The following is a 14,621-nucleotide window of genomic DNA, read 5'->3' as shown; positions in this document are numbered from 1 at the left end:
ATTAGATACAAAAAAGAAATTACAATCATTTTTAGGATTAGTAAAAATGATTGTAATTTCTTTTTTGTATCTAATTCTTCTTTTGAATTTATATTTTTTTACTATATGTTGTTGCATTTTTACTCCACTTTTATCTATTTGTATTCCTAAAAATTCTATTTGACTTTTCATAATTTCAGTTTTCTTCTCACTTAAACTTATTCCCAAATTTTCTATTATATCTTTAAATTCTTCTGATAACTTTAAACGTTCTTTTGTTTTTGTATATAATAGTATAGCATCTATGTATACTATACAATTAGGTAATTGTTTAAAATAACTATCCATAAAATGTTGATATCTACCTGGTGCATTTTTATATCCAAATGGTAGTACATTTCATTCATAAAATCCTTGTGGTACCGTAAATGCGGTTAATTCTTTAGATTCTTCTTCTAACTTTAAATGGTAAAATCTTGATTTACAATCAAATTTACTAAAATAATTATATCCTTGAATTTGTCTTATTTTTAATATCTTATTTGGTATTGGATAATTATATGTCATAATTTTTGCATTTAATGACTGACTTATCTGATAAAACTAGATTTAGATATTCCTCAAAATATTATTTAGATGAATAATGTACAAAAGTTACCAAAATATAAGGAATTAAAGCAAATAATATTTAAAAAATGTAAAGAATTAAAAATAAGGATAGAAAAATATAACATAATTACCGGAGTTAGTAAAAACTCAATAAATGCACAAAAAAAAGAAATATCAAATTTAGAATATACAATAGATAGTCTAGAATATACATACCAACATGATCTATTAACAATTAAATAAAAAATAAACAAAGAAGAATTTATAATAGATAAAAAAATATATGAAAACCATGAAGGATTAAAAAGAAAAATAGTATTTTCTAATCTAGGAAGAATATATAAGAAAGTAGGTGAACATTTATATTTAATGTTAGAAAAAAAAAGAATTAAAATTAGAAGATAAATTGACAGCTATGGTAAGAATTAAAAAAAAATGAAGAAATAGATAGAAAAAAAGAAATGGAAAAAATAAAGCAACAAACTACAGAAGAAATACGAAAAATAGAAAAAACTCAAAATAGTAGGATTGATGAATTAGAAAAAGAACTACAAATACTAAAAGATTTGTATGAAAAAAAGACAGAAAGTAAAAGATAAAAAACAAAAATTATTAAATTAGATAAATCAATTTAAAGAAAAATTAGAAATAAACAATAAAGAAATAGAAACCAGGGAATTAGAAATAAATACAATAGATGTTGAAGAAACAGATAATTATGATTCGCAAGATAGTGAAACATATACAGAAATCTTAACAAAATAAAAAAAATTTAGAAATCAATGAAAATCAAGAAGTAATTAGAAATAAATACTCTTGATAAAAAAGAAGATGAAAAATATAATACCTAGAACATCAGAAATAAGAAAACCTACATATTATAAGAATAAATTTAAAAGATATAATCTAAAATATGAATATGACAAATGGACACCAAAATAAATAGTTAATAAAAATTATAACTTTTTAGACTTAGATTGTGTAATAGATACAGAAAAAACAATACAATTATAGATAGGATATATGACAAAACAATTATTAGATAATAATATAAATGTAACAGATGCACCAGAATATATAGAAAGAACACTAATAGGAACAGTAAAATTATGGTTTTCAAATCTAACTGAAAATAGTAAAAGGGTATTAAGAACTAACAAACCTACAGAAGAAACATCATCAACAACTACAACTAAATTAACACCTATAAAATTATTAAAAAAATATAAAATAGCTATAAAAGACGAATTTAGCAGCATGACAACAACAGAAGAAGAACAAAATGAAGAGAAAGATATAAATAGGAATTTATTGTTAAAATTAACAATATGTAATATGTGTTACATAGATGAGTATACTTGCGCATTTAAAGAATATTATTATAAAGGAACATATAATACAGAAGAAAGTAAAGAAATAAGAAAATTATATTTTAATAAATTACCTGACTATTTAGTTGAAAAAGCATAAAAAGTTGGGATGAAGAAAAAATAGTAGATACTCTAGGAACAAGAATAAAATTTTTACAACAATGGTATAGAAACCTATGTGAAAAATATAGAGAAGAAATAAAAATGGAAAAACATTAATAAGAACTTTAGCATGTTGCAAAGATAAAATAGCACCTCAATTTGGATGCAATGAAAGATATTATAAGAAAAGAAAAAGACATAAGAAATATAAGAAATACAAAAAATCAAAATATAAATATAAGAAACCAAAAAAAAGATATTATGTAAAAATTATAAACATAAAAGACCATATAGGAAAAAGAAATCTATAAAAGAATGTACTTGTTATAATTGCGAAAAATTAGGACATTTAGCTGGAGATTGTAAATTACCTAAATACCCAAAAAATAAACAAATATCAGAAATAAAAATAGAAAATACAGAATATATATAGATAGATTATATAGATTACGAATTAGAAAGTGAAGATAGTATATATGAAATTTCAGAGAATGGAACAGATAATGAAATAGATAGTGAATTAGATGAATTAAATGACTGAAGTCGATATAAGAATAAACCAAATAACTGAAGAAGATATAAAAATAATAACAAAGGAAGAATATTTAAATGAAAAAGGAACAGATCAAAAAATAATATTTGATAGTCATATATTTGATGAAATAAAAGGAAAAGAATTAGATTTAAGTGTAGAAAAAATATTTAAAATACCAACAATAAAAAACATATTTAGTAGAAGAAAAGAAGAATACTACTTAGTAAGTCAAAAAAAACATGTAATAGATTGTAGATAAGTAAAAGGAAGAACTAGTATACCACTAGTAACAAAAAGAATAATTAATAAAGAAATAAACGATATAAAAAGTAGAGACCTAATAAGCATGTTTTAGAGAAGGAATAGATACATCAATAGAATTATACCTAGTAGAAGATAGAATTATAAATCCTATAGAAAAAAATATAATAACTGTCATAAAAAAAAATTTAATATACCAAAAATTTAAATTTATAAGAAGTGCAAATTATAGCAATAACAGATAAAAATATAGATAAATCATTAGTATTATATTGAAAAATATCAGGAATAGAACTAACCCCAGGAAGTGAAATATTTATAGCAAGATGTAAAAATCTATATGTATTAACAACAAAACATAAAATAACGAAAAAAATAAAATTAATAAAATACAAATAGAAAGTCCTTTCGAACAATTTGTAAAAACAATTAATGATAATGATTATAGTTATAGAGACATAGATGTAGAAGAAAATTTAGAAATAATAAATGATAGAATAAGTACAACAAAAAGAATAGCTTATGAAAAACCAGAATCATCAAGTTCATCAAAAAAAACAAGTTATGAAACAAGTTCAACAACTAATTTAAACCAATATTACATAACAGGAACAATAAATAAAAACGAATATTTAATACTCTTAAATACAGGATAAGAAGAAAATTATATAGCAAGATATCTAATAAAAAATAAGGAAATAAAATCTGACAATCATATATGCCAGATCTATTAAGAATCTTAATAAACACTAAAAATATAGCAGAAAAAGAAATAATAATAGGAGTTAGAAAAATAAAAATAGAATTTGAAATAAAGTAAGAAATGCAAAAAGCAGACATAATATTAGGAATAAAATAGCTAGAACAAGTAAAACCATATAATATAGAGCATACACAATTATCTATAATATATAACAGAGAGAAATTATTCTTAAGAAGAGCTTAAACATGATATGAAAATATATGTATTAATGAAGATAATAGTAGAAGGGTATTACAGTAGATATTATACGCCTATGATAGATACATGAGCAGAAGCTAATTTATGTAGATATAATTGTTTAATAAAAAGTAAATGGGATAAATTAAAAACACCTATAATAGTTAAAGAATTTAATAACGAAGGAAGCTGAAAGTTATTCCCGAATTTTCTATTATATCTGTAAATTGTTCTAATAACTTTAAATGTTCTTCTTTTGTTTTTGTATATAATAGTATATCATCTATGTATACTATACAATTAGGTAATTGTTTAAAATAACTATCCATAAAATGTTGATATCTACCTGGTGCATTTTTATATCCAAAATGGTAGTACATTTCATTCATAAAATCCTTGTGGTGCCGTAAATGCGGTTAATTCTTTAGATTCTTCTTCTAACTTTAAATGGTAAAATCCTGATTTACAATCAAATTTACTAAAGTAATTATATCCTTGTATTTGTCTTATTTTTAATATCTCATTTGGTATTGGGTAATTATATGTCATAGTTTTTGCATTTAAATTTCTATGATCAATAACCATCCTACTTTTTCCTCTTTTTTTTGTTCATTATGTTTATTTACTATAAATGTTGGGCTATTATGTTTACTATTACTTTTTTGTATATATTGTTTTTCTAATAATTCTTCTATGTGCATTTTAAATTCTTTTAAATCATTAAAATTATATGTTAATAGTTTCTGGGTTATTATGCTATTTTTATCTATTAATTGAATTTTTATAGTAGTTTTATATTTTTCCATCCTTTTAATGGATCTTCACTATATAATTGTTCTAATTTTTTCTTAATTATTTCTATCTTATTTATTGAAAATATAGTTATTTCCTTTTTATTTATTGAAAATACGACTAGTTCTATTGTATCTTCAGTATTTTTTATATTTTCTAATTTTTGTGTAATTTTTTCACTTCCTTCTATCCAATCAGTTTTCTTTCTTATTTTATTAGTAACTTTTTTTGCTCTTATTTTTTGTTTACATGGTGTTGTAAACCACCAATTCGTTCTACTTATTATATATGAGTATAATTTATTTTAAAACGACATTCCTAAAAGCATATCTTTTGATGTTATCTCATAATTATAAATTTCTTCTATTATTAATATTTTATCTCATACTTGTGTTTTTCCATTCATGGCTTTATAAGTAATTAAACTTCCTTCATTATTAAATCCTTTAACTATTATTGGTGTTATAAATTTATTCCATTTACTTTTTGGTAAACAATTATATCTACATAAATTAGTTTCTGCTCATGTATCTATCATAGGCGTATAATATCTACTCTAATACTCTTCTACTACTATCTTCATTAATACATATATTTTCATATCATGTTAAAACTCTTCTTAAGAATAATTTTTCTATGTTATATGTTATAGATAATTATATATGCTCTATATTATATGGTTTTACTTGTTCTAGCTATTTTATTCCTAATATTATGTCTGTTTTTTGCATTTCTTCCTTTATTTCAAATTCTATTTTTATTTTTCTAACTCCTATTGTTATTTCTTTTTCTGCTATATTTTTAGTGTTTATTAAGATTCTTGATAGATCTGGGCATATATTATAGTCAGATTTTATTTCCTCATTTTTTATTAGATATCTTACTATATAATTTTCTTCTTGTCCTGTATTTAAGAGTATTAAATATTCTTTTTCATTTATTGTTCCTGTTATGTAATATTGGTTTAAATTAGTTGTTGAACTTGTTTCATAACTTGTTCTTTTTTATGAACTTGATGATTCTGATTTTTCATAAGCTATTCTTTTTGTTGTACTTATTCTATCATTTATTATTTCTAAATTTTCTTCTATATCTATGTCTCTATAACTATAATCATTATTATCAATTGTTTTTACAAATTGTTCGAAAGGACTTTCTATTTGTATTTTATTAATTTTATTTTTTTCGTTATTTTATGTTTTGTTGTTAATACATATAGATTTTTACATCTTCCTGTAAATATTTTACTTCCTGGGGTTAGTTCTATTGCTAATATTTTCCAATATAATATTAATGATTTATCTATATTTTTATCTGTTATTGCTACTAAATAATTTGCACTTCTTATAAATTTAAATTTTTGATATATTAAATTTCTTTTTATGATAGTTATCATACTTTTTTCTATAAGATTAATAATTCTATCTTCTGCTAGATATAATTCTATTGGTGTATCTATCCCTTCTCTAAATCATGCTTTTATCAATATCTCTGTTCCTCCAAGATGTACATATTTTATTGGGTCTCTACTTTTTATATCGTTTATTTCTTTATTAATTATTCTTTTTGTTACTAGTGGTATACTAGTTCTTCCTTTTACATATCTACAATCTATTGCATGTTCTTTTTTACTTACTACGTAGTATTCTTCTTTTCTTCTACTAAATATGTTTTTTATTGTTGGTATTTTAAATATTTTTTCTACACTTAAATCTAATTCTTTTCCTTTTATTTCATCAAATATGACTATCAAATATTATTTTTTGATCTGTTCCTTCTTCATTTAAATATTCTTCCTTTTTTATTATTTTTATATCTTTTCAGTTATTTGATTTATTCTTATATCTTCTTCAGTCATTTAATTCATTATCTATTTCACTATCTGTTTCATTCTCTAAAATTTCATATATACTATTTTCACTTTCTAATTCGTAATCTATATAATCTATCTGCATATATTCTGTATTTTCTATTTTTATTTCTGATATTTTTTTATTTTTTGGATTTTTAGGTAATTTACAATCTCTAGCTAAATGTCCTAATTTTCCGCAATTATAACAAGTACATTCTTTTATAAATTTCTTTTTCCTATATGGTCTTTTATGTTTATAATTTTTTACATAATATCTTTTTCTTGGTTTCTTATATTTATATTTTGATTTTTTGTATTTCTTATATTTCTTATGTCTTTTTCTTTTCTTATAATATCTTTCATCGCATCCAAATTGAGGTGTTATTTTATCTTTGCAACATGCTAAATTTCTTATTAATGGTTTTTTCATTTTTATTTCTTCTCTATATTTTTCACATAGGTTTCTATATCATTGTTGTAAAAATTTTATTCTTGCTCCTAAAGTATCTACTATTTTTGCTTCATCGCAACTTTTTATTATTTTTCAACTAAATAGTTCAGGTAATTTATTAAAATATAATTTTCTTATTTCTTTACTTTCTTCGTATTATATGTTCCTTTATAATAATATTCTTTAAATGCGCAAGTATACTCATCTATGTAACACATATTACATATTGCTAATTTTAACATTAAATTCCTATTTATATCTTTCTGTTCATTTTGTTCTTCTTCTGTTGTTGTCATGCTGCTAAATTCGTCTTTTATAGTTATTTCATATTTTTTTAATAATTCTATAGGTGTTAATTTAGTTGTAGTTGTTGATGATGTTCCTTCTGTAGGTTTGTTAGTTCTTAATACCTTTTTACTATTTTCAGTTAGATTTGAAAACCATAATTTCACTGTTCCTATTAGTGTTCTTTCTATATATTCTGGTACATCTTTTACATTTATATTATTATCTAATAATTGTTTTGTCATATATCTTATCCATAATTATATTATTTTTTCTGTATCTATTATACAATCTAAGTCTAAAAAGTTATAATTTGTATTAACTATTTGTTTTGGTTTCCATTTGTCATATTCATCTTTTAGATAATATCTTTTAAATTTATTTTTATAATATGTAAGTTTTCTTATTTCTAATGTTCTAGGTATTATATTTTTCATCTTCTTTTTTATCAAGAGTATTTATTTCTAATTACTTCTTGTTTTTCATTGATTTCTAAATTTTTTGTATTTGTTAAGATTCCTGTATATGTTTCACTATCTTCCGAATTATAATTATCTGTTTCTTCAACATCTATTGTATTTATTTCTAATTCCCTGGTTTTTATTTCTTTATTGTTTATTTCTAATTTTTCTTTAACTTGATTTATCTCATTTAATAATTTTTGTTCTTTATCTTTTTCTTCTTTTTCTTTCTATCTTTTTTCATACAAATCTTTTAGCATTTGTAGTTCTTTTTCTAATTCAGCAATCCTACTATTTTTAGTTTCTTCTATTTTTCGTATTTCTTCTGTAGTTTGTTGTTTTATTTTTTCTATCTATTTCTTCATTTTCTTTTTCTATTCTTACCATAACGGTCAATTTATCTTCTAATTTTAATTCTTCTTTTTCTAACATTAAATATAAATGTTCACCTATTTTCTTATACCTTCTTCCTAGATTAGAAAATACTATTTTTATTTTTAATCCTTCATAATTTTCATATATTTTTTCATCTATTATAAATTCTTCTTTGTTCATTTTTTATTTAATTGTTAATAGATCATGTTGGTATGTCTATTCTAGACTATCTATTGTCGATTCTAAATTTGATATTTCTTCTTTTTGTACATTTATTAAGTTTTTACTAACTCCGGTAATTATGTTATATTTTTCTATCCTTATTTTTAATTCTTTACATTTTTTAGCTATTATTTGCTTTAATTCTTTATATTTTGATAATTTTTGTACGTTATTTATCTAAATAATATTTTTGAAAATATATAAATCTAGTTTTATCAGATAAGTCAATCATAATTAATAAATATATAACCTTACACCCTACCTTATAGAGGACGAGAGGCTATCCCAACAGACCCTCGACACAAGTATCGTAAATCAGAAAACATACAGCAGGAAAACAATAAAACATATATGGGAGGAAAGATCACATAACATATAGGGAAGACAACTTAGATTTCCAAGAAAATAAGAAACTGAAGATCTCATTATTTAAATTGTAAGTTCCTCTCATGGAACAAGGGCAATCACTACTGAGGAAAAGGAAAAAATGAGGGATGCCTACATAAATATGGTGCACTGTGCCATGTCGAAAAGAAATTATTTATACGGCATTCAACCCCTATTCTTCAATGAGAAATACCGACAAGATAACTAACTGCAAGTCTATGCTGACACATGGCCAATCCCTAAATTTGGAAGCTTCTAGAAGCAACAACAACAAACCCAATGTAATCCCACAAGAGGGGAATGGAAAATAAGAAAAATCTGTATCATGTCATGGATTATACTATTGTACAGTGTGTGGCATCTAATGAAATACTGTTTTGTGCATGCTCGGTCAGAAATAGATGTCTTGAATTCCCACTGTTCACCTTAAAAGACTTGAGGAGAAAGGGAGAAGCAGTTATCTATGTATTTGTGGTCTTTGTTGGCTGTTAGTTTAACAAGTGGTTCAGCATTACACTGTGAACCAGAGAGACAATACGAAGGATCTACAGTGACATACCTATCCTTGAATGCCCATCAGCATTGCAATGATTGGGTCTAAAATTACACCACGAATTGGACAACCCATCAGGTATGCTGCAGTCATATCAGAGGATATATGAATTACTATAAGAGGTAGGTTTACAACTTTACTTACCTTAGAATGTTACAAACAATAAAAACTGATAGTAATAAACATGTCAAGACTGATATTCTGAACAATAGCTGTTGGAAAACAAGCTGATGATATCTATGGCTAGTCATCGCATCGAAACTTAAATATACAGAAGTACAGGTTATCCTAACTTAATATATGAAAGATGGATGAATCTAATTTCTAAAGTTCTTTCATTCTATTGCAGTAACTTCTGTGTTGCAGAAACATGGTTTACCAACAAGGAGATGGCCTGCTTCATGAACACAAATTCGATGCTTGTAGGGAGGCAAGAAGCTGGAGATTTGTGCTAGGCAAGAACCACCAAGTAATATAGCATCTAGAATGGCAAGCCCCAAGACTGCAGCAATGTTAGGCCTAATATCTATTCTTTGGTTTAGCAGAATTGAGACTCCAGCAAACAATGTAGCCAAAAGAAAGCTAGACATTCCAGAAAGACCCCACTTCTTTGGCAAAAGTTTGGTCACTGAACTACAGAAGAGTTATAAAGCATGTTATTAAACTAGTACATTTTCTCCTTCATAAGTCAGAAAAAGCAAAACCAGATTTTGTGCTGAATATTCCATGTAAAACATGCAAGTTGAAACAACTTAAGAGCTTTAGAGAGGTGATTGGATTAGCACTGACCAGGGAGAAAGCTTTCGGTGCCTTTGCCTTCAAGATAAGCTAGCACGCCCCAGTCTCCTTCTTCTCAAATCTCAGAAGTCTGCAGAAAGCTTAACAACAAAGGAATTAAAAAGAAATGTTAACAGTAATAACATCGTGACAACAATACCTTTTATCCTTTGTCAGATCCCGGTGGACAGTAAATATGTAAAGGCAATGGCTTCTGCTGGTCGACGTATTCATTTCTGAAATAGTTTAAACATTTTAACAAAGAATAAATAAAATAAACATGTAAAAGAAAGAATTTTTTTTCAACAAGAGGCTAAGAATACGTGTTTCTCCAATTGCTTTATTAGTTATCCCACTCTGCAACATGAACAACCATATCAGAACTAAAATGTACAAAGAGCCTCATGTGGAAACACATTGTCTCATTTTCCCTTACTGATAAGCTTTGCAATGCTTCTGCAGAGTTGCTAACAGCAGAAAGCTCTTCATGTGTTGTTTCTGCTCCTTAGGACTAGCAGAATTCAGAAGGTTATGTTCAGAATTGTACTCAGAAGGTTGATAACTTGAAGGTTACTGCTGCTCAAGGTTCTGAACTTAAGGGTCAGATGTTGGGTGATTACACAGGTGCTGAAGTTGCTCAGATATTGTGCATTCTCAGCAGAATTTGGAAGCAGCACATGAAATGGTAATTTCTTCTCAGGTTCAGAATAGGGGAGATATTGATCAGACTTCTCATGATGTTGTGGGTAGATTGGGTTCAAAATTCAGAGATGAATCTATCCAGGAAAGCCCATCATTGAATGCAGAAAATGTTCAGCAGGCCGATAGAAATGTTGTTGATACAAATCATGATCTAGTTACTCCTACTAAGACTAATGATGTAAATGTGCTTGATCAGACCTCAATTACACAACTTCTTCCCTTAAAAGAAGATCCAAATTTGAGGAATTCTATGCAACTCTCCAAGAATGAATAATATATCATAACAAAGTAATATCAAAACACAATAGAAATATAAAACAAATAGTGTGCCTGATAAAGAAAGGTGGGTGACATTGGATCATTTGAACTTCTCTAAAAAGCCTTCTGGATCTATGGTCAACTTTGTATCGAAGTATAATTATTGTTGCATGATATGATGTGGAGGAAAGCAGACTGCAACTTCAGTGAGTATACATACAACTTAGCTAAGTTTCTTGGAATCTCCAAAAATATTGCTGCACCCATATCGAGTCCTTCAAAGATAACCTCCTTTTGGAGGGTCCAACATGTAGTCGTCGACGTTATTGATAAGTCCAAACAACATAGGTTAAAGGAATAATACGTCGTATGTGGGATGAGATCACAAGCTTACATGGTGTATTCTTCCATTAGTACATCAAAATAGCCACTGGAACAAATGCAAGACACAAAGGAATATATGAAAATAACGCCCAAAAGCTAAAGTAGCTTTGTCTTCAGGTTGCAAGTGGAGAAGGCGGAAACATCATGGTAATGCATTAACTCGATTGCATCCATCAAGACTATGTAACTGACTAAGCTAGTCCTATTTAGAAAGAAAATCCTAGCAGCACAAAGACTAAACTTAAATAGCGTTGAGGAGAAGGTTTACCATATATTAGATACAGCTGAAGGTCAAGATCACAAAGTAAGCAGTACAACAATCCTGATACATAAAAACATGACCAAACGTAGTGATACCAGATGCATAGTAAATACTATATTCTTTCTTTGATAGGTAAATGTATGAGAAATACTATCAATCAAACAGTTTAGTATTTGTTTCATTACAATTAAAAATGACTAGTAAAAAATTCAAGAACAGAACCAACAGTTCAGATAGTAGTAGAGACCATCGAAGTGAAACCAGATTACCATCTCACCAAAGGCTCTATCTTTAAGCTTTTACCTAAACACTAAATATAACCAAATCAGGCGCAGGTATCCCATTCGAGCCGAATAGAACGAAAAAACATATGACAAAAACATGAAAAGGAACATAGTCGCAAAGAGGCATAACAAATACTAACATGACAACCTTAGCAAAAGGTAACAAAAATAACAGGAAATACAAATGGAAGAAGCGAATACTAATACTAATACTGATTGGAGACTTGAGAAATGGGTTTTTGATCCATGTCGATCCATCTCCTTTACTCCATTTTCAGGAAAGAGCAACTCCCCAGGGAATTGGAGCTACAAAATCCCCCCAAAATTCAATTTATCTGGATTTTCCATTGAGGAATAATGGATTTTCGATTGATTGAGGAATGGGTTTTCTAGAAAATCACACCACTGTATCTTTCGTCTCCTTTACTCAATGAGAAATGGATTGTCTAGCAAATCACATAGTAACTTCGTCTCTTTTGCTGGATGAGAAATGGATTTTTGACAGTGTAATTGCAATCAATTTTTGTTTATGAGAGAAGTAGTACGTTTTTTATGAGAAAGAGGGTTTTTGATTATTTATATTGAGAAAAGTATTTTTGGACGAGTTAAATACTGTGGAGGGAAATTGAGAGAAGTAGTACGTTTTTTATGAGAAAGAGGGTTTTTGATTATTTATATTGAGAAAAGTATTTTTGGCTGAGTTAAATACTGTGGAGGGAAATTGAGAAGTGTTGCCATAGATAATTTTTGTTGATTAAGCATAGGTGTTTCTATGGCAACGGTTTTAAAAAGTATTGTTATACATATACCTATTGTAACGGTTCATTCTCAATAGCAACGGTTATAGTGCTAATAAAATAATTATTTTATGTAACGGTTAGAAGTGTTTCCATAGATAGTCTATAGCAACGCATTTACAACCGTCGCTAAAAAGTTCGTTGCCATAGGCCTAATTTTTAGCAGTGACAAGACAGTTGGTAATGCATTTCTTGTCAACTTTACATGCAGAGCAGCAGAATAGGTGAATTAAACACGAGAAATTTACGGAGTTGAGAAGCCATAGGAACACAAGCCTAGTGTTCGTCTTCTATTGTTTACAACTCAAAGCATTCAAGTTCGGTTACTACTTACTGATTACTTTCAAAAAAACCCTATTTACTTTTCCGCACTACTCGTGAATTACATCAAGTTAAGTAACTATTCAGCATCTTCTTTGTGAGATTGACCCCAACCTAATTGTGTTACTATATTTGGCATCGGCCGTAGTATACTTTTTTTAAGGTTAGTTTTATGTGACATCAAATTTTTTATTTCATTGCTGGGGAAGATGGTTTGAGTAGTAATTGAATTGGTGAAGTTCGCGGGTTTTATTTTCTATTTTTGATTTGGCATACGCCAGTGTATGTCAAACACTAGAATAAGTGGTAATCCCTTACTCTCCTTTTATCCAGAGCTAGAGAGATTCTTCAAACACCAAGAAGAATATCAGGACAAGTTCATGATGGGGTTCAAGACCCTACACCTATTGATTCTAATGCACTATTGCATGCTCAATTGATCCACAGAATGTTGCAGATTTACAAATGCAACAACTATTAGTTGGTGCTGAGGAAGAGAGAAGAGCAGTCGCAGAAGCTTGATTAGCTGAAGAGGCTGGGTTATCTCAGCAAGGAGGACTAACAATGACTAGACAGGCAACTAAGCATCGAGATAGAGTTCAGAGAGCTAGATCTCTATTGATTCTTGCATACCATCACTTAGCTGAAGAAGCTGGGTTATCTCAGCAAAGAGGACTAACGATGACTAGACAGGTAGCTAAGCATCGAGATAGAGTTCAGAGAGCTAGATCTCTATTGATTCCTGCATACCATCACTTACACCCATATGATTATGAAGAGGATATAGGTTACATTGAACCTGCTGAGACAGGAGCTATCGTTCCTCTTGCTTTCCCACCCAGTGTGAAGTTTGATATTACAAACGCAATGATCAAATTGTTGAACTTGATGGGTGTATTTTCGAGATCAGCTACTGATGATATGAATATATATCTTGCTAATTTTACTGGGATCTGCATATAATATATGATTCTGAGGGTGGATCAGGAAGCTTTGAGATTGAGGTTGTTCACATCTTCATTGACGAGTGAGGCATCACTATTGTTAGTGAAACTTCTAAGAGGTCCAATCACTACATTGCATGAGTTGCATAAATAGTTTTTGAACAAATTTTTCCCTCCTGCAAGGATGCTGCAGTTAAAAGATAAAATTTATAACTTCAGATAATTACCTATTGAATCCTTGTATAAGATGTGGTTTAGATTCAAGAAGAAGCTGATCAAGGTACCTAATCACAAAATCAGAGGATCAAATTTGTTGGAAATCTTCTATTGATCACTAAATATCAGTTCTATAGCAATGGAAGATACGATTTCAAGAGGTCCATTCAAGCATATTCAGTGGGATGCTGCTCATAATATGCTTAATGATATATCGGTGACCTATAGAAGATAGAAGACTAGATAGGTTGAGAGTGGTGCAGATACATATGTTATTGGAGCAGATAATGCTTATGGATCTAGTCATGAAATGGTAGCACAAGAGGTTACATAGCTTCGAACAAATATTGGGCTGCTTATAAAACAATTTGCAATAATGAGAGCTGAGAAAGTTAATGCAGTTGCTGCATAGAGATCTACTTCTAGGACTTTTGAGATTGAATCAGAAGTGGAAGTGAAGTATCTTGATCATATATTAGCAGATTTTTGATTCCAAGGGCAT

General features: G+C 27.8%; 1 protein-coding gene across 9 annotated transcripts in view; it reads right to left on the bottom strand.

Moving 5' to 3' along the window:
- The window catches only part of LOC107850943 (GDT1-like protein 2, chloroplastic), a 22,629-nt gene extending 10,067 nt beyond the window's left edge, over positions 1-12,562 (bottom strand). For 2 of the 9 annotated variants that reach the window (XR_007047824.1, XM_047400316.1), the window contains exons 1-3: positions 10,112-12,501; positions 9,964-10,042; positions 9,181-9,257 (exon numbers count right to left, since the gene is read on the bottom strand). The gene's annotated coding sequence lies outside the window, so the exon portion shown is untranslated. Of the gene's footprint in view, positions 1-8,758; positions 9,056-9,180; positions 9,258-9,297; positions 9,808-9,963 lie in introns of those variants that run through there. The other 7 variants (XR_007047823.1, XM_047400317.1, XR_007047826.1 and 4 more) reach the window with 6 other exon arrangements.
- Positions 12,563-14,621: the final 2,059 nt, after the last annotated feature.

This window comes from Capsicum annuum, chromosome 12 (genome assembly GCF_002878395.1).
Source record: "Capsicum annuum cultivar UCD-10X-F1 chromosome 12, UCD10Xv1.1, whole genome shotgun sequence".
NCBI classification, from domain to species: Eukaryota; Viridiplantae; Streptophyta; class Magnoliopsida; order Solanales; family Solanaceae; genus Capsicum; species Capsicum annuum.
This window is presented reverse-complemented; position numbering and strand designations above follow the sequence as displayed.